Below are 22929 nucleotides of genomic sequence, written 5' to 3'. Positions count from 1 at the left end.
CAACAGTGCATTAGAGATTCTTTTTCTCTATATCCTCACCAAAACATATTATTTCTTGACTTTCTGATAATAGCCATTCTGATTGGTGTGAAGTGAAATCTCATTGTGTTTTTCACTCACATTTCTCTCATAAGTAATGTAGAACATCTTCTCATGTGTCTATTGCCCATCTGTATGTCTTCTTTTATGAAATGTTTGTTTATATTCTGTACCCATTTTTTTAATGAGGTTGTGTGCTTTTTGCAGTTGAGCTATGTAAGTTGTTTATATATTTCTGATATTAAGCCCTAGCCTAACATATTTTGCAAATATCTTTTCCCATTCATTAGGCTGCCATTTTATTTTAATAATGGTTTCTTTCAACTGTGCAGAAGTTTTTTAGTTTGATGTAGTCCCACTTGTTTATTTTCTCTTTTGTTTCTCTTGCTTTGGAGACAATTCCACAAAGTCTTTATTCACTAAGGTCATTTTCAAGTAGCTGATCACCTCTGTTTTTTCTTCAGTATTTTATGGCTCAGATCCTACAGTCAAATTTTTAATGCATTTGAGTTAATTTAAGTATATGGTATAAGATAGCGGCCTAGCTTCATATTTTTGCATGTGATTATCCAATTTCCCCAGGACCATTTGTTGAAGCAATTTTCCTTTCTTTATTGTATATTCTTAGTTCCTTTGTCATAATTTTTTTAAAGATTTATTCATGCATGCATACAAGAGCTGGGGTACAGTCCAGAGATGCAGGGGGTGGGAGGATTCACCAGAGACAAAGTGGGGAACAGAACAGGCAGACTAACTGAAGTACACTGCTGAGGGGAGCAATGGGTGAGACAGGAGAGGTCAGCTGTGCCATGTGGGTTGGTCCCTGGCCAGCCAAGGATCAAGTTCGTGCTGCAGAAGCTGCAGATTGCTTCATAGTGCAGTGCTTAACCCCTTGTACCACCAGTGAGGCCCCCTTTGTCATAATTAAGTTGTCCGTATATATGTGGTTTCATTTCTGGGCACTTGATTCTTTTTTTTGTTTTGTTTTTGTTTTTATTTACTTATTTTATTTATTTTTATTTATTTATACAAGCACTGGGTACAGTCAGAAGCGCGGGAGGGTGAGAGGATTCACCAGAGCGGGGAGCAGAGCAGGCAGAAGGACCGAGTACACTGCTGAGGGGAGCAGCGGGCGGCAGGAGAGGTCTGCGCGCCTGGGCACTTGATTCTAGTCCATTGATCTATGTGCCTGTTTTTCCCACCAATTCCATACTTTTCAAACTTTGTAATATAGTTTGAAATTAGCATGCATGATGCTTTCATTTTTGTTCTTTTTTCCTCAGGATTTTTTTGGCTATTCAAGGTCTTTTGCGCTTCCGTATAAACTTTTGGACTTTTTTCTTCTATTTTTGTGAAGAATGCCATTTGGGATCTTGAAATGTGAATGTGTATGTTGCTTTAACTAAAATGTGCCTGCCTCATTCTTAAACATACTGTTCCCTCTGCCAAGAAGACTGTTTCATGCCTACTGATTGGTTTCTGACTTACATACAGACATTTCCTCGGGACACTCCTACTCATCCCTAGGTTACAGAAAGTCCTCTTCAACATGCCCAGCAGACCGCCCAGAAGCCAGATGAGGTGTTTCTACTTTGTGTTTCACATCATTCTCTACTTCCCATAATAGTTTTCACCACACCACATTGTGATTGTTTGATTTTTTTTGTCTAGTTCTTGCATGTGGTCGATATGCCTAAAGTAGGAGCTTGTGGCATAGTAAAGACAAAATCATTTTTGAAACACTGAAGGAGCCAGTTTCTGTGCAGTGATTGTTAATGAGAGCATGCAATTTCTACCAGATGAAGAGCCACCCATGTGTGCTCTCATTGCCAGCTTCAAGACTTAGTTCACCCAGACCATCTCCTAAAAAGTAAGCTTGGTTATAAAGGAGTTAACTGTAATTTGTTCAAATTCTTTCCACCAAAACTCACTAGCCCAATACATCACAGCTTGAAAGGAAAGAGGGTATATTTTGCACATCAGAGACAAGAATCAGGCATATAACCTGCCAGGACCATCTTTCTACCTCTAGTCATTCTTCCAGGTTTGTTCCCATGATGGCAGACATGGCTAAAGGAACACTGGCATCTCAACATTGCAGCTTGCAGCCACGAAAAAAGTCCTCCCATCTACCTAATGAGAAGAGTCATTAGAAACATCATGATTAGTGCAGCTTGGTTCATCCGCCCATTCTTTGCTGAAACCCTGAGACCTGGAGAATTAAGTACCACAACTGACAATCCGGGGTCACCTGTGTTTAGGAAATAGGGACTGTACCAGGAGTAGGGAGACAAGAATGGAATGTATGAACAAACAAAAAAACAAGTAGCTTCCATACCACCACACCAAACCTTGTCACACACATGGCTTCCATGTTGGTTTGCATCAGTTCTTCCTGCAGCAAACCCTTCACACCACTCCCCATGAGAAGCTATCACCTTGATGATGTCTCAAGAGCCCCTACCATATGCTTACCCCCAGAAATAAACCAGCATGCTTAATTTATTGGATTTTTTAAAAGATTTATTTATTTATTATTTATGCAAGCACTGGGTACAGTCAGAAGCGCGGGAGGGTGAGAGAATTCAACCAGAGCCAGAGCAGGGAGCAGAGCAGGCAGAAGGACCGAAGTACACTGCTGAGGGGAGCAGCGGGCGGCAGGAGAGGTCTGCGTCCATGTGGGACCCTCGCCCGGCAGCCAGGGATTGAACTGGCACTGCAGAGGCTGTGGGCGGCTTGGCAACCCAGAGCTCAACCGCTATGCCACTGGGGAGGCCCTGGATCTTTTTTTTTTTTTTGTGGTACTCTGGATTTTAATTTGGAGAAGGGTGGGTCCCTGAAAAAAGGGGGGAAAATGTGAGCAAGGCACCCAAAGAGTTTCTGCATGAACTTCTGTTTGGAAGCATCAGTTTAGTTCTCAAGTAGAGATATATCTGTTAAGAATAAAATTAAGGGATCTCCCTGGTGGCACAGGAGCTAAAGTCTCAGCGCTATCAAGCTATCACCAGCCACTGTGGCATGAGTTCGTTCCCAGGCAGGGAGCTACCCACATGGTATAGCAGACCTCTCCTGACTCGCCTAATGCTCCCCTCAGCAGCGTATTTCAGTGGCTCCTTCTGTTCTACTCCCCGCTCTGTCTCTGGCGAATCCTCTCAGCCCCCACACCTCTGGTATGTACCCCAGTTCTTCTAGACAAAAATAAAAAAAAATTTTAAAGCTTCATTTAAAAAAAATCAAATTAAATGTATGCCTTCAGGAACACCACCTTTTAGACTCATAGAGGATCACATCTCAAGAACACTTCAGTTGTTCTTCAAGGCAATGAATCCTCTCTGGCAACCCAAGAACCATTGAGATAACATGTCTTATCTGATGACTGAATACACAATGTCTCCTATGGATTTTTCTCCAAGTGCACACAGGTATGTTCATAATTCATGAAACAAAGGATCATTTCAAAGTTTTATCGACTTTAGTATCTAGGGTTAAAAGATACTAAAATGTAGCTATTATCATGTAATTACCTGAGAAATATTTGAAACTTCAAAAAAAAAGCTGGGACAATTTCACTCCTGGTATATATTCCCAAAACATGCACAATATTAAGACATGCCTATATCTCGTCTCCTAGATCCATCCAGGTAAATAGGAATCAATAAACTTTCATTGGATGAGTGAACAGTCTTTGGTTTTTTTTTCCCTCACTTCCCGTGTAATCTTCGACAAGCCTCATCACTTCGCTGGGCTGCAGTCTTTTCCATTAGTGAGGGAGGAGTGGGAAATGAGTAGGGGTTTAGACTAGATTATATGCCTCATTCTTTCCTGTCCTAACGTATGTATGTAAATGCCAGCACTTAGAAGTGGCCTCCTTTGACTAGGAATATCTTGATTAGGAATTATTCCAATGTGAAAATACAGAGAAAAGGGTGTGTGTGTCTGTGTGTGTGTGTGTAAACGAAGCTGAAAAAGAACACAGGGCCCAGAGCCCTGGTGTCAGGCTACCTGCCACCTGAATATCAGGTGTCTCACTGCAGCTATGTTATCCGCAGGCCTCAAAACCCTAGCCTCAGAGAGCAAGAAATATACTGGACCCCTCTTCAATTCAAAGGCTTTGGAGCTTAGGATGTGACTGTGGATGAACTTGGTGTGACATATCTCTGAAGGGACTGATGTAACTAACCAAAGTATCTTTGCTGGGATTGGGTGAGTGAGTGGAGACCTGAGGTGAGGCTGGGTTAGGGAGTTGGGGGCATTGGCGAATGGTTTTTAGTGTTCTTGTAAGTGGAGGGTGGATGCAGCCTGGGGATAACCTCTGAGGGCCCTGGAGGCTGAGATTTTAAAATGAACCCACTAACATTGGACATTGTAAACAGAGAACCTCTCCCCACCCAATGGCAATATGAAGTGCCAAGGCAACTGAGCCAGATTAAATATGAAGCAGTTCTAGCAAGCAGTGGATCATGCAGCAACCAGTCAAGATATGAAAAATCAGAGAGAGTGAGAAGACAGATCCTGGACAGTATATGCCTTAATATTTGTGTAGATCTTTCAGTCATACCATTACACATAAAATATCATACACCTACATCAACTGTGCTAAGCAATTAATTTTTAACCATTTATAAATGAATTATTTGACCTTCACCAATATAGAGTGACTTCCTTAAAGTCCAATTGCAACATCAAAGCAAGAATTTAGGCCTTCTGGGCTTCTGATTTCTTTTCTTTCCCAACACACTTTAGCAATATTGTGTGCACAGCATTACTCATGATCCAGGAAAGCATGAGCAAACATCCTCAAATGACTGAATTAAAGACTTCTTCAGTTCTGTCCATCTGTCCCATCTCCAGAGACAACTCTTTGTTTTACCTCAATCACATGTTCCCAGCAGAGGCTGCCACATTCTTGTAACTCTGCCCTCTGTCTGGAGACTGGATCTGAGGCAAGAAACTGCCCTGAGGGAGCCCTTCCAGCACTGTCTCTCTGGGCCATAGTGAACCTCATCATTGTGACTGCAAATCAAACAAATCCTTGTGAGAGATCCAAATCAAAAAGTAAGATATCTTTCCTAATATCTTCTAAAAAGATGTTTGGTCAAATTCAACATCTATTTTTCTAAGTGAAAGAAACCAGACACAAAAGGACAGTTATCATATGACTTTATTTATGTAAATGTCTAGAAAAGCCAGATTTATAAACACAGAAAGTAGACTAGTGGTTTTTTAGGGATGGGATAATGATGGTATAGCTAAAGGGCATGGGATTCCTTTTCCAGTGATCAGCATGTTCTAGAATTGACTGTGATAATGTTTGCATATATCTGTGAATATATTAGAAACCATTCAATGGTATGCTGTCAATGGTGGGATTGTATATTATATGAACTGTATATTACATAAACTATATCTCAATAAAACTTTTTCAAAATCCATTGCTGATTTTTACAACCTCTTAATAAAACAAATGATATGTCTTAACATTTTATATATCTCAAATCATCATCAAGGGCAAAGTAAACAATATTCATTAAATTTAGGAGTAAGTTAAGAGCAAGTGTATTTTTCACTTGAAATATTATCCTAGGTTTTGTAGCAAAGACAAATATTTGAAAGAATAATAATTTTAATTTCAAATGTATGCCCGAAACCTGAAAAAGTAGGATTAAATCTAAATACCCAGAACATGAAAGAACAAAAATTCCATCAAATTTGAATATCTTTAAAGTTGAACAAAAAATAATTAAATATCATAGGCTCCTATTAGTTTCAAAGTTGGATGGAAAAAGGTTTTTTACATACACTAAAAGTCAGATGAGTATGAATCAAATCAAGTGCCCAACTCAGGGGGGACTTCTAGATTTTATGAGCAGAGAATCAAGTATTTGGATAATTTGAATCCAGCTAATGGTTTGCACAAACCATACTTCTTTTTTAAGTTTTGAAATCACATCATAGAAACCAAAAAATGCAATTTGAACAGTGATATTGGTGAGAAGAAAAGCTGGTTGTCCACAGCACGGGGCCTCACATCTAGCCTTCATTTCTAGTTTTAAGTCATCAGTTAACTGACATAGATCACCTAACTTAAGCAATTATTTTATGGATTATTAAGAAAGACTAACTGCTGGCAATGAAAGTACCAGTGATGGTAGACACATCCATTGCAGAGATGTCAAAACATGAAGGAAAAAAACTACATCCTAGAAAAAATAAAATTTCCTTACTGAATGAGAATCTTTTAACCCTAAGAGAAAAATTAGAATTAAATATTCTGAGTTCTCTGGAATTCTACTAGTATTCCTTAGTGAATTACTATGATTTAATTCTGCAAGATACACTAAAATTAAACATTAAAATTTTAAAGAGTTCAAAAAAGTTTAATGTTTAGAAAAGCTCAGTACATATTTGATATGTATGTTTATAATATAGAAAAGGATTTGGCCTCTTAGAATAGCAGCCATGTAACCCCTATAAAAATGAACAAATAATTAGATTAGACTTTTGTTGTTATGTTGAAATCTTACAGGTTCATCCACAGAATTGGGACACTAAGAGAATTTTATATTTCTCTTATTTATAAAGTTAACTCATTGTATTCATAAAAGTTGTTTAAGTTCTAAGGAAAATAGGTTTGTTTGGTCAAGCAATTAAACTGCTTAAGAAAAAAATCAGGGCCTCCCCGGTGGCGCAGCGGTTGAGCGCTGGGTTGCGAAGCTGCCCGCGGCCTCTGCGGCGCCAGTTCGATCCCCGGCTGCTTCCCGGCCACCGGAGGAGGGTCCCACATGGCGCGCAGACCTCTCCTGCCGCCCGCTGCTCCCCTCAGCAGTGTACTTCGGTCCTTCTGCCTGCTCTGCTCCCCGCTCTGGCTCTGGTGGATTCTCTCACCCTCCCGCGCTTCTGACTGTACCCAGTGCTTGTATAAACAAAACAAACAAATAAATAAATAAATAAAAGACTGACACTTAAAAAAAAAAAAAAAAAAAAGCAACTCTCTCATTAAAAAAAAAAGAAAAAAATCAAATTTATTTAATTGAAACATCAAATATATTAAACAGTTAAATGATGTTTGAAATGTTGAAGCATTTAATTAACTGAGTTTCTAAACAGACCAAACAATGTTTAATTTTTATTAAAAAGTGATGTTAACAACTGTTAGATTTATAATTAGAACGAAAAGCTGTGAGAACTAGAGATATAACAAACTGAAAACAACTTGATTGACCCAAAATTAAACTTCTGAAGAGTCTTTTCTGCAAATAAAGCCCACCCTCAGTGTTACCAGAAAGCTTGTATTCCAGAGAGGCACAATACCCCACTGGCCATCAGTTGGGGGTGGGGAAGTAAACATTGTTTAAAAATAAACAAAAATAGGGCCTGCCCTGGTGGCTCAGTGGTTGAGCGCTGACTTGCAAAGCTGCCCGCAGCCTCTGCAGCGCTGCCGCCGGTTCTATCCCCGACCCCTGTCCAAGGGTCCCACATGGCGCGCAGACCTCTCCTGCAGCCCGCTGCTCCCCTCAGCAGTGTACTTCGTCACTCTGCCTGCTCTGCTCTCCGCTCTGGCTCTGGTGAATTCTCTCACCCTCCCGCACTTCTGACTGTACCCAGTGCTTGTATAAGCAAATGAATAAATCTTTAAAAAAAAAATCAACATTGATGAGTTTTAAGCTAGAAAATTGGCTTATGTTCCTAATGAAACACAGGAAACCAATTAGATCTCAATACTTGAAACTATTGTAAAATTAGAAAGGATAAATTTGGTAAACATTTATGTTTAATTCCTTTTTCTTAAACCCATGGACTTCTGAGAGTTCAATACATTTTGTATTAGTATCTTGCTTTGGAAAATCCAAACAGATAAAAATCCATTCATTTTGTGAATTCATTTTGTGAATTCAAGTTAGGAACTACTGAGGGCCAAAATAATTCATAACAGCAACAGTGAATCATTTGACTTTTGATATAGGCACATTAGACCAGAAGTTCTTTTAAACTTGATGACTATGTGGCAGAATATTCTTGTTTCCTTCTATATGGATGTAGGAGTTTCCTATTCAAAAGTTTCCCAAATTGTAGAAGTCATCCAGGTAAATTCCAGTGCCTAGGTATAATTCATACTATATTCAGAGATGATTGCAGTATATGTAAGGGATTGCTGGTTTCAGTTGCAACTTTTTATAAGTGAGTGGATTAAAAAGGCTTTGTTCAGAAATTAATACTAAGTAATTACTATGTAATTACTAAGAAATTATGTACCAAATGTATGTGTATTGTTTTATATTGTACGGAATAAATTTTTTTTAACATTTCCCCCCAAAAATAAAGGAAATAAAATCAGTAACTCAAGAGATATCTACACTCCTATGTTCGTTGCTGCATTATTCACAATAGCCAATCTATGAAAACAATTGCCTGTTGACAGGTAAATGGATAAAGAAACTAAGACTGTTATCAATAGATGGATATAGGTAGATATATAGATATCATAGATATAGACACATCACTAACCCATATAAAAGGAAATTCTACTATTTGTGGCAACATTGATGACCCTGAAGGACACTGTGATAAATGAAATAAGCTAGATACATAAAAATAAAAAATAAATGATCTCACATGTGGAATCTAAAAATGTCAAAAACAGAACCAGAGACTAGACTGTGGTTGCCAGGGGTTGAGAATGGGACAGGTGGGGGAGATGTTGGTCAATGGGTACAAATTTTCAGTTATAAAATGAGTAAGTTTTGAAGCTCTAATGTACAACATGGCGATTAGAGTTAATAATGATATATTGTACACTTGAAATTTGCTGAGATTGCAGATCTTAAGTGCTCTTACCATACACCAAAAAAAAAAAGGTAATTATGTGAAATGAAGATCCATTGACTAACTCGATTGCAGCAATAATTTGAGATTTGAGAATGTATACATATATTAAATCATCACACTTTAAATCATACCATACAGCCCATATATATACATATATGTATATATATAGTATTTGTAAACCATACCTCTAGCTAGGAAATTTTTTTTAAATTTTACAAAAGTTACACTGACAATAGGAAATAGTTCAGCAGTTCTTCAAACTATTAAACATAGTTACCATATGACCCAGTAATTCCACTCCTATACGCAAGAAATTAAAACCTATAGCCACAGAAAAACTGGTACCTGAAAATAAAACTTATACATGAATATTCATAGCAGAATTATTCAAAAAACTCCAAAAAAGCAATCAACACAATTATCTATCAATGAATGAATGTGACACCAGGACCTTAATGTTTCAGGGGGAAAAATGCTGTTTCTCCTCTCTAAAAAGTTGAAAGTACTTAAAATGAGTAAATGAATGAGAAACAGCTAATGAATGAGAAAGACAAAGTCTCCAGTGCTGTATTGCCGTGTCTCCCTTATTAGAAAGTAATCGACTTTCTTCCTCAGTACAAAAATAAAGCCTGGACTTGAATCCACCCTGATGCATTCACAGCGTTGATAGGAGTGGATTCTGGTGGCTCTCTAGATGTTATTTGACTCATCACTCCAATCTCTGCCTCCATCTTCACATTACCTTTTTCCTTCATGTGTTGGTGTCTTCTCTACTCTCTCTTAGAAGGATATTTTTCATCAAATTCATGGCCAGCTCAGTTAATCCAAGATGATCTCATCTCAAGGTCTTTAATATTTCTGCAAATACCCTTTTCCGAATAATTCCATATTCACAGGGTCTGAGGGTTAGGACATGGGCATGTATTAGAGGGCTGCCATTCAACACACTGCAATATGTCAGGGATTATTTTAAAAAGAGGTTTTAAAAAAAGTATATGGATTAAATAAATGTACACCAGATATGGCATAGAAAGAGGACAGAAAATAAACTATCGCCTTCTAGATAGTCCCATCCTCCCCTCTTTTAAGTTAATAGTTTGCCCTGGAAGAAGCCCAAAGCTAATCAGTAAGTCAAGTGGTCATTCAAAAAAATTTTTTTTCAAAGTGGTTTAGAACACCCATCCTATTGTTTGTAACCTTCCATATAAGTGTCAGATTGTTGGATTATAATGTGCTCTGAATTTCTCTACAACCACCAACAAGGTACACCTGAAGAATTAACTGTCTAAACAGATTTTGTCTTAGAGCTTCATTCTTCTTGAATTTTAAATGCCTATTAAAGAGAGTCATCCAGAGTGTCTATTTTCTGAACACAGGCTGAAGAGCGATCACCTTGCCTTTCCAAAGAAGATATACAGTGTTTGGCTTTTCCATTCCAAAAATAACATAGAAACATTTGTAGACAGTCATATGGCAGAGAACCAAGAGTTGGAATGCAAAGCCTTCCTGTCTCTTGTGGAAGGCCTCTTGAGTCCTTAAGTAGTTACATTCCAACATCACAAGGAAGCTGAAAGGGGCAATCGCAGTGAGGAGAGTGTTAGTGGCAGCCCTGGCATTCCTCTTCTAGGAGATACCAAATTTGGCCATGCCCTCAAGAAGTTAGGGTGCCCTGCAAGAGGTGTTGATACCACTGTAGTCTGTGAGACTACTTGAAGTTAATTGTGTCTTCCTCAGGTTGCGTTGCCAGTTGCCTACTACCTCCTCAGACACCCACCTGAGGGCTCACCCTCCTCCTCACTCCATAGAAACAGCCTGAGGCCCAATGTTGCTACTGTGATTAGTGGCAAAGGTAATTAATGATCAATTTCTTCCATTCTCTTTCCCACCTATAGCATTTTGCTCCCTTAAAAATGGAAAATGCACAGGTCAAATGTCTCCTTTTTCACTAGTTTTTAATAGACCAGTGAATTCCTCTTTGAACAATCCTTGCCTCTTATAATTGTCACTTCTATCTTACTGTTTGTCGCCACACTCCCGAAGCTTAAACCTATTCATCTCATTAATATCTCAATCTCTCTGTCTCTCTCATTTGTGAATTAAAAATAAGTTAAGGTGGGCCTTCCTGGTGGCACAAGGGGTTAAGATGCAACCTATGAAGCTGTCCTCAGCCTCTGCAGCACAAGTTGGATCCCCTGGCCAGCCAGAGAGCAACCCACATGGCACAGCAGACCTCTTCTGTCTCGCCCGCTACTCCCCTCAGCAGTGCATGTCAGTAGATCTGCCTGTTCTGCTCCCCACTCTATCTCTGGTGAATCCTCTCACCCCCCACCCACACACATACCTCTGCCTGTACCTCAGTTGTTGTATGCAGAAATCTTTAAAAAAAAAAAGTGAAATTTTACCTTCACACCAAAACCTGTATAAGGATGTGTATACCCCAAAACTGAAAACCATTGATATTTCCCTCAAGTTAAACAAATGGTGGCATATTGATACTAAAACATATTCTCAGCAACAAAAGGGACAAATTATTGATACAAATAACATGTTGGTGTTTATTACTTATGTGCATCTGCTGAGTGAAACAACTTATCACCAAAGAATACGTTCTATATCATTCTATTAATGGCATATTCTTGAAATGGTTAAATAATACACACGGAGGAAAGATGAGAGGTGACCAGGGAAAGGGAAGGGAGTATATGCAGCTACAGCAGGCAACAGGAGGGAGTCCTTGTATTAATGGAACTATTTCTTATGTTCACTGTGGTAGAAGTCACCAGAATCCACACATGTGGTCAAGTTACACAGAATAAAACTTACACACATACATGTGCACACACACTCATCAGTAAAACTGATTAAATCTGAATAAGGTGAAACAATGGTATCAAAGTCAATGGAATGTATTTCCGCAATTTCTTATACTAGCTTATGAATCTTAGTTATTTAAAACAAAGTTTATTTAAATGGACAAAGCTAATCATGGCTGATAAGCACAGGAATAGGGTTATGGAAACACCAGGATTAACAAAAATGAAAAGCCATGAATTTATTAGGTAAAACTTACCCCACTTGATGGAAGCAATATGGAAAGAAATATCCAGAATATTTACCCATGCAGCAGAGCAGGAAGTTACCTTGTCTGAAAGTTCCTAAATCTTCATTTATAAATTGTTCTGTCTATGAGTTGGTAACTTTTTCCTATATAAAAGAAGAGGAAATGGACAGGATTTTTTCTTTTTAAATGATAGGTATCACTTCCCATGAAGCTCAGGGCTGAGCTACCTTCTTCCATGCACAGGTAGTTCTGTTTCATCTCACCCAGATTTTCCAGGCTCTCTCTTCTCACTTAGCTAGCTTCTCACCTAGTTCTGGGGACCTGCACAGCCCATGGGGGTATAGGGATCCTCCACAAACTGGTAGCTGATCACATATAGTTCCCCCTGTTTCCTCATTTTCCAGAGGAATCCATACATCCACTGCTGACTTGGAAGGGGAAAGTGGCCAGTATCTCAGCTGATCAGACTAACACATAGCCTATCAGCCTTTCAATTCAGTCTCAAATAATATAATCCAATCCATGCACTTCAAGGTGGTGAAACTCCTTTCAATCTCTTGGCCATGAGAAGTGCCAAGCTCAAGAAATGGAATGGAAGGTGGTAGGAAGAAGGATAGATAAAATGATCACAATATAAATTACCAGCAGAGCACCGTGGATGAATCTGGAGGACAACACACTAAGTAAAATAGGCCAGGTATTCAAAGGCAAATACTGGGCCTCCCTGGTGGCACAAGGGGTTAAGACCCAACCTATGGAGCTGTCCACAGCCTCTGCAGCACAAGTTCGATCCCTGGCCAGGGAGCTACCCACATGGCACAGCAGAACTCTCCTGTCTCGCCCACTGCTCCCCTCAGCAGTGTATTTCAGTCAATCTGCCTGTTCTGCTCCCCACTCTGTCTCTGGTAAATCCTCTCACCCCCTGCACCTCTGGCTTGCACCCCAGCTCTTGTATGCATAAATAAATAAATCTAAAAAAAAAAAAAAGAAAGGCAAATACTGCATGATCTGACTCACATGTGAAATGTAAAGTAGTAGAACTCATAGAGGTAGAAGGTAGAAGGACAGTTTCTAACAGCTGATGTTGGTCAAGTGATATAAAGTTTCAGTTAATGCAAGAGGATTAATTTCTGGAAATCCAATATACAGCCAGGTGACTATAGCTAACAATGGTGCCTTGTATATTTGAAACATTCTAAGAGAATAGATCTCAAGTGTTCTCACCACAATAAAAAGGAAAAAAAAAAGAAAATGGTTAAGTATGTGGAGGTGATGGATATGCTTTTTAGCTTGATGGTAGCAATTATTCCAGTGTGTGCCTTTTCAATTCATCAACTTAGACACCTAAATATGTACAAATTTCATTTTATACCTCAATAAAGTTGGAAGAGTAACAATCTAATATTATACTAGTTTGAATATATTAAAGGTTATGACAACAGATTTTTTTAAGCAAATGTACACAGAATTTTCATGTATTCAAATAAGTGTTTTTTCTTTAAAATTGGTGGTTTTAAGGAGTTATCACAATGAAAATGTCTAAGTTATAGGTCTATGCACAGAGTTGAAGAAAATAGTGTATAGACTTGTCTCTAAAACTCCCCAACAAACAACCCCTCCCTCCTAAAAGGCAGAGGACAGGCCACTTCATTCAAATATTGGGGGAAGGGTACTGAGAAGAGACAAACAATGAGGTTCCCTCTCTTCTTGTGAGGGAATCACTGTGAGCCCATGGCTTTTGCCAGGAACAGTTGGTGTGTAATTTGATGAGACACCATATCTGTTGTAGGGGAGGCAAAGTTCCCCTTTGAGACTCTACCTGCTACTCCTTGAAGTTCCAAAGCAAGTTAATGAGTATTGATCAGTCTCCTCTAGGCCAGGCTATTTACTGCCCCCGGCCAGGGTCCTTTGAGAAGATGTTCCACTTATATTGTGTCTGGCATCTGGAGAGCCTTTAGCTTCAAGAGCCTCCAGGACAGACAATGTCTGCTCCTTCTCCTCTTCTCCCCCTCAGAGCCCTATATGGGACACACAGGATCAGACCCATAAAAATAGCAAGTGCACCAGGCAGAACAATGCCCTACTCTGGCCTCAGGTTGACCTTTTGTTAATGACTCTTGATTTTTAAAATACTGATCAAACCAAAGTGTGTGCCAGGGGAATATTGTAAACATTTTTGTCTAAATCAATGAGGTGGTAGGAAAAAACAATGTTCATTTTTCAATCTCTTAAATATATCTGCTATAGTCCTGAATCAAAATGTTTTCCTTATATCATTTCCACTGCGGAGAAGATAACAAAGCAATTTGCAGCCTAGTAGAGGAAGTAGTTTTGACCTTGCCACAAACTTTCTTGTCCATCAAGAGAGGGTAAAGTCAGGTCTCATGTCTTGCCCATGGAGTTGCTATAGGAAAGGATATTATGGAGTTCCTGCTTATGGTCCATCTCAGAGGCTGAAATACTGACTTTCAGCTACACCTGGTGATATCTGACCTGCACTCTTCTGGCCTCTTCGGAGATTCCTTAATGACTTTTACTTCTGGGTCATTCCTTTCTCTTTGAGAGACACATTTTGAAAGACTCCCACGAAATACCCATTGTTTTTGTTGTAGAGGTGATTGTGAGGATATTGTTCCTTACCTCACACCAGGGCTCCTGGGAATTGTAGGAAAGGAAGTTCCAGGAAAATTCTGCTTCACCCGAATGACTGGTCTATTTTTAACAATGGTGTGGTTCTTGTTATTGATGGCATTGCCTACTTTGTTTTGGCTGCTGAGAAGTCCAGAATGTACCTCCCCACTAGCAAAGACACAGAGCCCCATGATTTGCATTGTGTGTGCCCAAGTCATCCCTGACGCCATCTTATTTTCCTACACCAGACCTTTCCTTCATGATGGCATTGCCTTTTTTACCCTCTACTCTCTAGAAGCCACTTTAAATTCTCTGTGCAAAAGAAATAAGATATAAACAAGTGAAAAAGCAAGTAAGTCAGCATCTTCCATGTTGAGGTGTTGAAAGTGTTTTTAATGACCACGGATATGTTTAACTTCTGATGGATTTATTCCCATTACTGGCCTTCTTCCAAACAATATGGCAAAAAGAGCTTCTACTGAGTTCTGCAAGAGCAATCTGGGAGTGTCTTCCAAGACAAAACAGACTCCTTGAAAGTTCTAGGGAGAACAGGCAGACAGCAGCAAAGCACAGCTAAGTGGAAGAACCCAGATGTCTGCAGCACCATGTGTGAAGGGCAGAGTAGGAGCTGGCCACGCTCATCGGTACCTGCTCTCCTCCTTCTGGTCATAATGAATGATACACCTTCTGCCCCTGGACCTCAACTTTCTCCACAGAAAAATAAGGAGAGTTCCCTGTCAGTTAGGTCTGGTTAGGAGGACAGAAAAGCAGGAAGGGCACTGAAGAGTCTCAGAGAGGGCAGGCTTTAGGACAGGAACTCTTGGGAGGATGACAGAAGGATGCCTGGGCAGCATGGAAGAGAAGCTCCCTCTCCACTTCACGATTTTGTCTGTGACTGGCTCTGTAAGGCACATCAGCTCCTGACTCTGAAGTGCCAGAACTTTGGCTGAAGAGAGTAAACCAGAGAATCTTATTTGTTTGTTTGTTTGTTTGTTTGTTTGTTTGTTTTAAGATTTTGTTCTTATTTTTTTATGCATACAAGAACTGGGGTGTAGGCCAGAGGTTTGGGGGATTCACCAGAGACATAGTGGGCAGCAGAACAGGCAGACTGCTTGAAGCACACTGCTGAGGGGAGCAGAAGGCGAGGCTAGAGAGGTCCACTGCGCCATGTGGGTTAGCTCCCTGGCTAGGGATTGAACTCATATTACAGTGATGATAGCGCTGAGACTTAACCCCTAGGCCACCAGGGAGGACTAGGCTTGTGTGAAAAAGAGGGAAATTATCATTTTTAATGATCAAGCAATATTTATCACTTTCATATATACTTCCCGTTTTCCCTATTGCTCTACCTCTAGTATCATTTTTTAAACTAGACATATCTTTTTAAAATGTTTTATTGTGGGAACATCTACATAACATTTACCATTTTAACCATTTTAAAGTGTACAGCTCAGTGGCATTAAGTATGTTCCCACTGTTTGCAACCAATACCCCCATCCATTGGCAGAGCTTATTTTATCTTCCCCACATTGCATAAACACATTAAACAGTAGTTCCCCAAGCCTCTCTGTTCCTGGTAACCATCATTCTACTTTCTATCTCTATGAATTGACTAAGTACCTCATATCAGTGGAATCATAAAATTTGAAATTTTATATCTGGTTTATTTCACCTAACATAATGTCTCCAAGGTTCATTCAGATCATTATGTTTTTATTTTGTGTACCTACTTGTCCACAAATAGGCATTTGGGTTGCTTCCATCTTTCAGTGATTTTGAATAATGCTACTATGAATGTGAGTGTACAGATATCTGTTCAAGTTTTTGCTTTCAATTCTTTGGGGTACATACCTTAAAGTGGAGTTGCTGGGCCACAGACATATCTCTTTTCAAAATGTCCTTATTATGAAAGAGTTCTAACATCCCCACAAGCGGAGAGAGAGCGCCATGGACCTATCCCTTAGCTTCAATGCCAAGCTTGTGGCATTGATACTCTCTACTTCTTTCACCACTGGGTACTTTAACGCAGACCCAGGGCCTCCCTGGTGGTGCAGGCGATTGAGTGCGGCACTGTGAAGCTGTCTGCAGCCTCTGCAGTGCAGGTTCGATCCAGGCCGGCCAACGAGAATCCCACATGGTAAAGCAGATCTCTCCTGTCTCGCCCACTGCTCCCCTTAGTAGTTTATTTCGTCAGTCTGCCTGTTCTGTTCCCTGCTCTGTCTCCAGTGAATCCTCTCACCCTCCTGCGCATCTGGCCTGTACCCCGGTTCTTGTATAAAAATAAAGAAATCTTAAAAAAAAAAGCATCCCCAGACACCAGATTATTATATTCATAAGTATTTCAGAGTCAACTAGCAGAAATGACCTAGATGTTTCATAGAGAGTAATATACATTGTGAGTGCCCAATTACTAAACACTGAGATGGGTAGGTGCTGCAGGAGGCCTTGATGCCCCAGCCAGATAAGACACTGGAAGGTAAAGGGCCTCACACCGTGGGGCCGAAGGTAAAGGGCCTCACACCGTGGGGCTGAAGATTCCTTGTGCCTCACACCGTGGGGCTGAAGATCTAACATTCCTTCATTTTTTGTTCTTGGTCATGGAAAGAGAAAAATTTATCAGAATAGTACATTAGGCAATAAATTATATGTATCAGTAGACTGCAAGCAATTGGCATGGAAAATTACCTGTTTAGATATTAGTTACTATACAATTCGGCCCAATTAACAATGGGAGACAATTTATTGTATATATCTGACAAGCAATCCAGCATAACAATTATAGTCAATCCTTCTTTTGTTTTTTCAGAAGTTTCCTTTTTATTTAGAAATTTCTTAGGAAAGTTTTTAAATGAAGTTAACTGTGTTAAGAAGTTTGCAGGTAGAAAAAATTCTGATAGCTGAGTAGCAGCTGGTCTCTGAAGGCCATGTGAATAAAATAGTCCTTTGATGCTTAGGCTTTAGCTGATAGGGATGCACTGGCGGCTATCCACTGTCTTAGATAATTGTCTAGCTGAAAAAATAAGTTTTAGTGTTAGGTCTGGTTTATTATCTATTAACCTTGAAAGCTGCTGTCTAGCTGAGACCTGTAGGAGCCAGTAGTCTATGGGAAACATAATACACTAATTGTTTATGCTTTACACATGAGAATGTATTTTCTTATTATTATTACTAATAATGAATAAATAAAGACCTGCTGAGTCTCTCGACAGGAGATACTTGCACCTCACCAAGTGTCAGTGTCTCCTCATTCTACCTCATCCCCTTCCCCTCAGCCCTTAAGTTTCAGTTCTTTCGTTTTCGCCTAGGCCGTCTCATCCTTTCAGGAACCCCTGACACGACGTTTTGCCGGAGGCTGTCCCCGGCAAGTGGCACCAGAACAGGGACTTGAACCCTGGACCCTCAGATTAAAAGTCTGATGCTCTACTGACTGAGCTATCCGGGCCCACACAAGTCCGTACGGTGGAAGCATTAACAGAATGTCCAGGTTGGCGAAAAAGTACAGGTGAATTGGCGGCAAGGAGGTGAAACAAGTCCGGGTATGTACGGAAACCATTTGAAGTGTTGACAGTGTAGGCAGGAGTAATTTATTTAGCTGAATACCACCGGGTGACAGGTTTTAGAGGTGGAATGAGGTGACTCGACCGGTTGTAGATGAGAGTGTTCTGCAGGAGAAACCTATAGTTTTTGGGGACATTAGTGGCAGATGTACCTGTTTCAAGTACTGAAAAATCATAAACAGAAAGATTAGTTTGGTAAGGTTGGTAGTGAAGTCCTGCAGAGGGAAACGTACAAGTATGTCAAGTGGGAAATTTATCATTTATGTCAATAGTATTTTGGGAGTTATTTGAGTTGTAAATTGAACAGGCTGGGAGAGTGGAGGACACTGAAACTCGAGCTATGTTTTTATTAGTGCTGTGAGGACCAAGGAGAGATAAAAGCAGTACCCATAAATCATGGTTAGGTCCGGAGGAGGAAGGCTTTTGGAGATTTTGTTTAAAAATACTTGTCATTAATAGGTAGGCAGTCAGGTAGTTGAGACTTTATATAGTCAAGATTAGATGTAAAACACATAGGAGGAGAATCCATGTGTCCCTGAAAAGAAAAGTTATTAGTGTTTATAAACAAAACAAAAGAGTCTGAATCACCACCTAGTAAATTAGAATAATTAGTGAACACACGGGGCGAGGGAAATTCCCAAGGAGTAGGATGGAGAAAGAGGGGATCTAGGATGATGTGTGTATTTTGTTGTACAAGTAGTTGTTGAGCATTAGAGGTCAGGTTTTTGAGCAGATTTTAATTGTTATGATGAGACGTCTTACAAACCCGAAGGTGGTGCAGGGAAGATGATGATTTTCCAGCAGGGGATTTGGAGTAATGGCATTTTGGAGGAGGTGGATAGGGTCCCAGAGGGCTGCACCTATGCATTTTGGGGTGATGTGTCGGTGAAGGCTTTTGAAACATGGTGTTGGATTAGTCTGTTAGGAATTCAAATTGGACCATTTGAATTTTGTGGAAAGATATAAGCATAGTCTTTTTATTTGTTGATAAAACATTAGGGCCTTTTTATGTTTCGGAAAGGAGATTTTTTTACATAGCTTGAGGTTTAGAGTTTAGTTGGTCAGGATCCCAATGTTTATTAATTGGTGACATTTTCTTTACTGTAATGAACACAGTAAATGGAAGGGTACTCATCCCTAAAGGATGACAAAACCATATTTACAAATTTTTGACATTAAGTCGGACTGTTTTTTATGTCCTGAGGGAGAACTTTTTATTTATTTTATTGAAATAGTTTTTTTTAATTTACTGATGGGACACTAAATGTAAATTTTTTATAGTTTTGGGGATGTAAAGGGATGGTAAAAAAGGAATTTTGTAAATTAATAACAATAATATGTTTATTTTTAGGGATGGCCATGGGTGATGGCAAGTCTGGTTGTAAGTATTCTATATTTTGTATAGTAACATTTATTGTTTTTAAATTTTGTAACAGTTTTTATTTTTTTTGATTTTTTTTTAACAATAAAAATTGGGGTATTTTATGGTTTTGAAATTAATTGATTTGTATTAATTCATTTTGTATTAGGTTTGTTACAATTTGTTTTTTTTTTTTTTTTTTTTTGTAAGAGGCCACTGTTCAACCCACACTGGTTTATTATTTTTTTAGGTGACTGGGTCGGCTGTAACTTGAGCAATGGCCCCTGGGTTAAATTTTGACTGTACCCCAAACCGGCCTTAGAGTTTTTGGGAACTGGTTTAATTGGAGTTGTTTTTTCATAAAGATTTTTTTTTTTTTAACCCTTGGTGAGGGTGAAAGTCCATTTGTAACATTTGTGATGTAACTATATTATTAGGGCTGAAAATTAATGTTTTTATTTGTGATAACACAGTTTTTTCCCATAATGTCATAGAAAGGGCAGGAATAACATAAGGTTGAGAAGTCCTGGACACCTGTTTATTATTTTAATTTAAAATTTGAGAACTTTTTGTTACATTTTGTGTTGATCCCAGTTTAACCAAAGTAAAGGGCATGGCTTTTGTGGGCCAGGTGTTAGGCTAATTATGTCCTGCTATGTAAGTAATATTAGTACAGTGTTTAACAATTTTTTAATTTTTTTTTAAATAGACATTACTAAAACTTTTAATAAATTATGATAGTGGTTTTTTTTTTAGTAATCCAGAACACAAGGAGGTGTTTTGTGTGTTTGTTACCCCAAAATGTTACTTTTAACATTGTAGTTTTTTTTTTAATTGACTTAAATACAGTATAGTTTAGTTTTACTTGGTAAAGTTAATATGACAAAAAATTTACATATGTAAGTATATATATACACACACACACACACACATTTTTTTAGTCAAGAAAAGAAAAACACTTTAAAGATATATTTAAACAGTAAATTATTAATATTTAACATAACTTTAATGTATATATGTTTTGAATTATATTATAAAATTTGAACTAGTTTTTGTATATTAAAAATTTTGGATTATGATTTTAAAATTTGTTTTTATGAGAACTTATATAGGCACCGTTTATGATTAGTCCTCCGGAGGTAAAAAACAAAACAAAGCAAAAACACAAAAACAGACACAAACAGACACAGAGATTTTTTGATATATATTTAAAATTTTGGCCATGTATGTATATTTTGAGACATAGTTATTTTACCAATATGTGTGAAGATACTGAGGTTTAGAATTTAGCTCAAAAATGTTTGTATTACCACGTTATATTTTACCAGTTTAGTTAGTTTTAAAAAGAAACTTAATTTTTTACAGGTTTAATAAATAAATTTAAAAGTTTTTATTTAACCAATAAGTATTTTGTATAGCTTGTTAGCAAGTTAAAAGTAACTTAACAGTATTTGCCTAAGATAATTTAGACTTTAAAATTAGAGAAACACAGGGAAATAGAATTTTTTTTTTTTTTTTTTGGTAGAATGAACCATCTTCACTGAATATTAATCATTATTTGGAACTTTGTTTAAAGTGACAGCCCTTTAGGGCCTCCCTGGTGGTGCAAGGGGTTAAGCAGTTTATGAAGCTATCCACAGCCACTGCTGCATGAGTTCGATCCCTACCCAAGAACTACCCACATGGCACAGCAGACTTCTCCTGACTCGCCCGCTGCTCCCCTCAGCAGTGTACTTCAGTCAATTCACCTGTTCTGTTCCCCACTCTGTCTCTGTCCTCTCACCCCCCATACCCCTGACCTGTACCCCAGTTCTTGTATGCATAAAATAAATATTTTTAAAAAAGAAAGTGGCAGCCCTTTAATGAAATGTTTTATTATAAAACTTTTCAAACATACTACAAACTCAAGAAAATTGAATAAAGGACCTCCATGTGCCCATCCCCCAAATTCAATGGCTCTCAATAGCAGAATGGCATTCCTTTTTAAAATGTAAACTACAGGGCCTCCCCGGTGGCGCAGCGGTTGAGCGCTGGGTTGCGAAGCTGCGCGTGGCCTCTGCGGCGCCGGTTCGATCCCCGGCTGCTCCCCGGCCACCGGAGGAGGGTCCCACATGGCGCGCAGACCTCTCCTGCCGCCCGCTGCTCCCCTCAGCAGTGTACTTCGGTCCTTCTGCCTGCTCTGCTCCCCGCTCTGGCTCTGGTGAATTCTCTCGCCCTCCCGCGCTTCTGACTGTACCCAGTGCATGTATAAACAAAACAAACAAAGAAACCAGCAAACAAATAAATAAAAAGCATGCCTCTATAAAAAAAAAAAAAAAAAATAAAATAAAATAAAATGTAAACTACAGATTGCTTAACTGATATTCTGATATTTTATTCCTCTGGAAAAGAATACAGTGACTGAAATGGAGCTGATAGCAGGAAGAATCCTTTCAATTCTGGAAACTTTTATTATTAAGAACTAAAAGAAGATATTTTTGAATGATTTTAATCTTTGTTATAAATGCTCATAAATATCAGTCTGAGTTCTCAGCCACAAATACGATTCGTAAGTCTGGGTTAATTTCAGTTTCTCTAACTTAGCTGATTATTTACAGAAAGAACAAGCTGACATTTCAAGAAAAGCATGGCTAAGAAGTTATTTCTCCTTTTATCATAAGCACAGAAAATATGTGGCCAAGAATTGATGCTGTACAGATGTCTTTTTATTTAATGGGGAACTTGTATAATTTTAGAAACAGATGCACTTCCTGGGTATTTTTACAAATGCCTGCATCACTAGGCTTTTGCTGCATTAAAAAAAAATCATCTTCCAAATTTAGTAACTAAAAAAAATAACCGTCAAAATGGAAGGATTTTCCCTAGCAGATATCAAAACTTATATAACCTTGATTCAAAGGCACATTTTATGACCTTTGAAAATAGGCTGCATAGATTTAACAATCTATGACCTTGTGTAGTTACTCTTAACCAGACAGCAGTCAGGACATATTTGTTGACTTTACAAAACTGAATTTGGTCAAGGCTATTCACATTATTACCCCATCAGTTGAGAAGTGTGCATTGTTGACTGCATGTTTCCTTAAGCTATCTTCAAAAAGGTTACCCCATAGTTCAGCATGAAAATTAGAAAGTGTTGTGTATCCAGAAAGGTGTTGAACCAGATTAGTTGGGTAGAAAATTGATATTAGTGAAACAAATTTTCATTGTTGGAGAACTGACCTTGATTAGATAGACTTTCCTAGCACAAGAATGGGAGCATGAGACCTAAGAAAGGATTAAATGATACTGTATTACATTTTGTAACTAAGAAGCATGCAATAGATTTGCCCGTGACATATTGAGAAATTTCTCAAATGGGATTCAGAAGTTTGACAAGAAATCCTATAATCAATAGTTGAGTAATCCTTTACGAAATACTACTTCTTTGGGGCCTCCCTGGTGGCGCAGGGGTT

General features: G+C 38.7%; 1 long non-coding RNA gene and 1 other non-coding gene across 2 annotated transcripts; one reads left to right on the top strand and one right to left on the bottom strand.

Moving 5' to 3' along the window:
- Positions 1 to 17739: 17739 nt before the first annotated feature.
- LOC119230869 (uncharacterized) lies at positions 17740 to 21485 on the top strand. Its single transcript, XR_005121822.2, has 3 exons — positions 17740 to 18093; positions 19466 to 19495; positions 21051 to 21485. It is a non-coding gene; the product is annotated as an uncharacterized LOC119230869 (long non-coding RNA).
- Positions 17927 to 17999, bottom strand: TRNAK-UUU (transfer RNA lysine (anticodon UUU)). Its single transcript has one exon. It is a non-coding gene; the product is annotated as a tRNA-Lys (tRNA).
- Positions 21486 to 22929: the final 1444 nt, after the last annotated feature.

This window comes from Talpa occidentalis, unplaced genomic scaffold (genome assembly GCF_014898055.3).
Source record: "Talpa occidentalis isolate TD23 unplaced genomic scaffold, MPIMG_talOcc4v2.1 talOcc4.7, whole genome shotgun sequence".
Taxonomy (NCBI): domain Eukaryota; kingdom Metazoa; phylum Chordata; class Mammalia; order Eulipotyphla; family Talpidae; genus Talpa; species Talpa occidentalis.
Note: the sequence above shows the minus strand (reverse complement) of the source record. Positions and strands in the feature narration are given on the sequence as shown.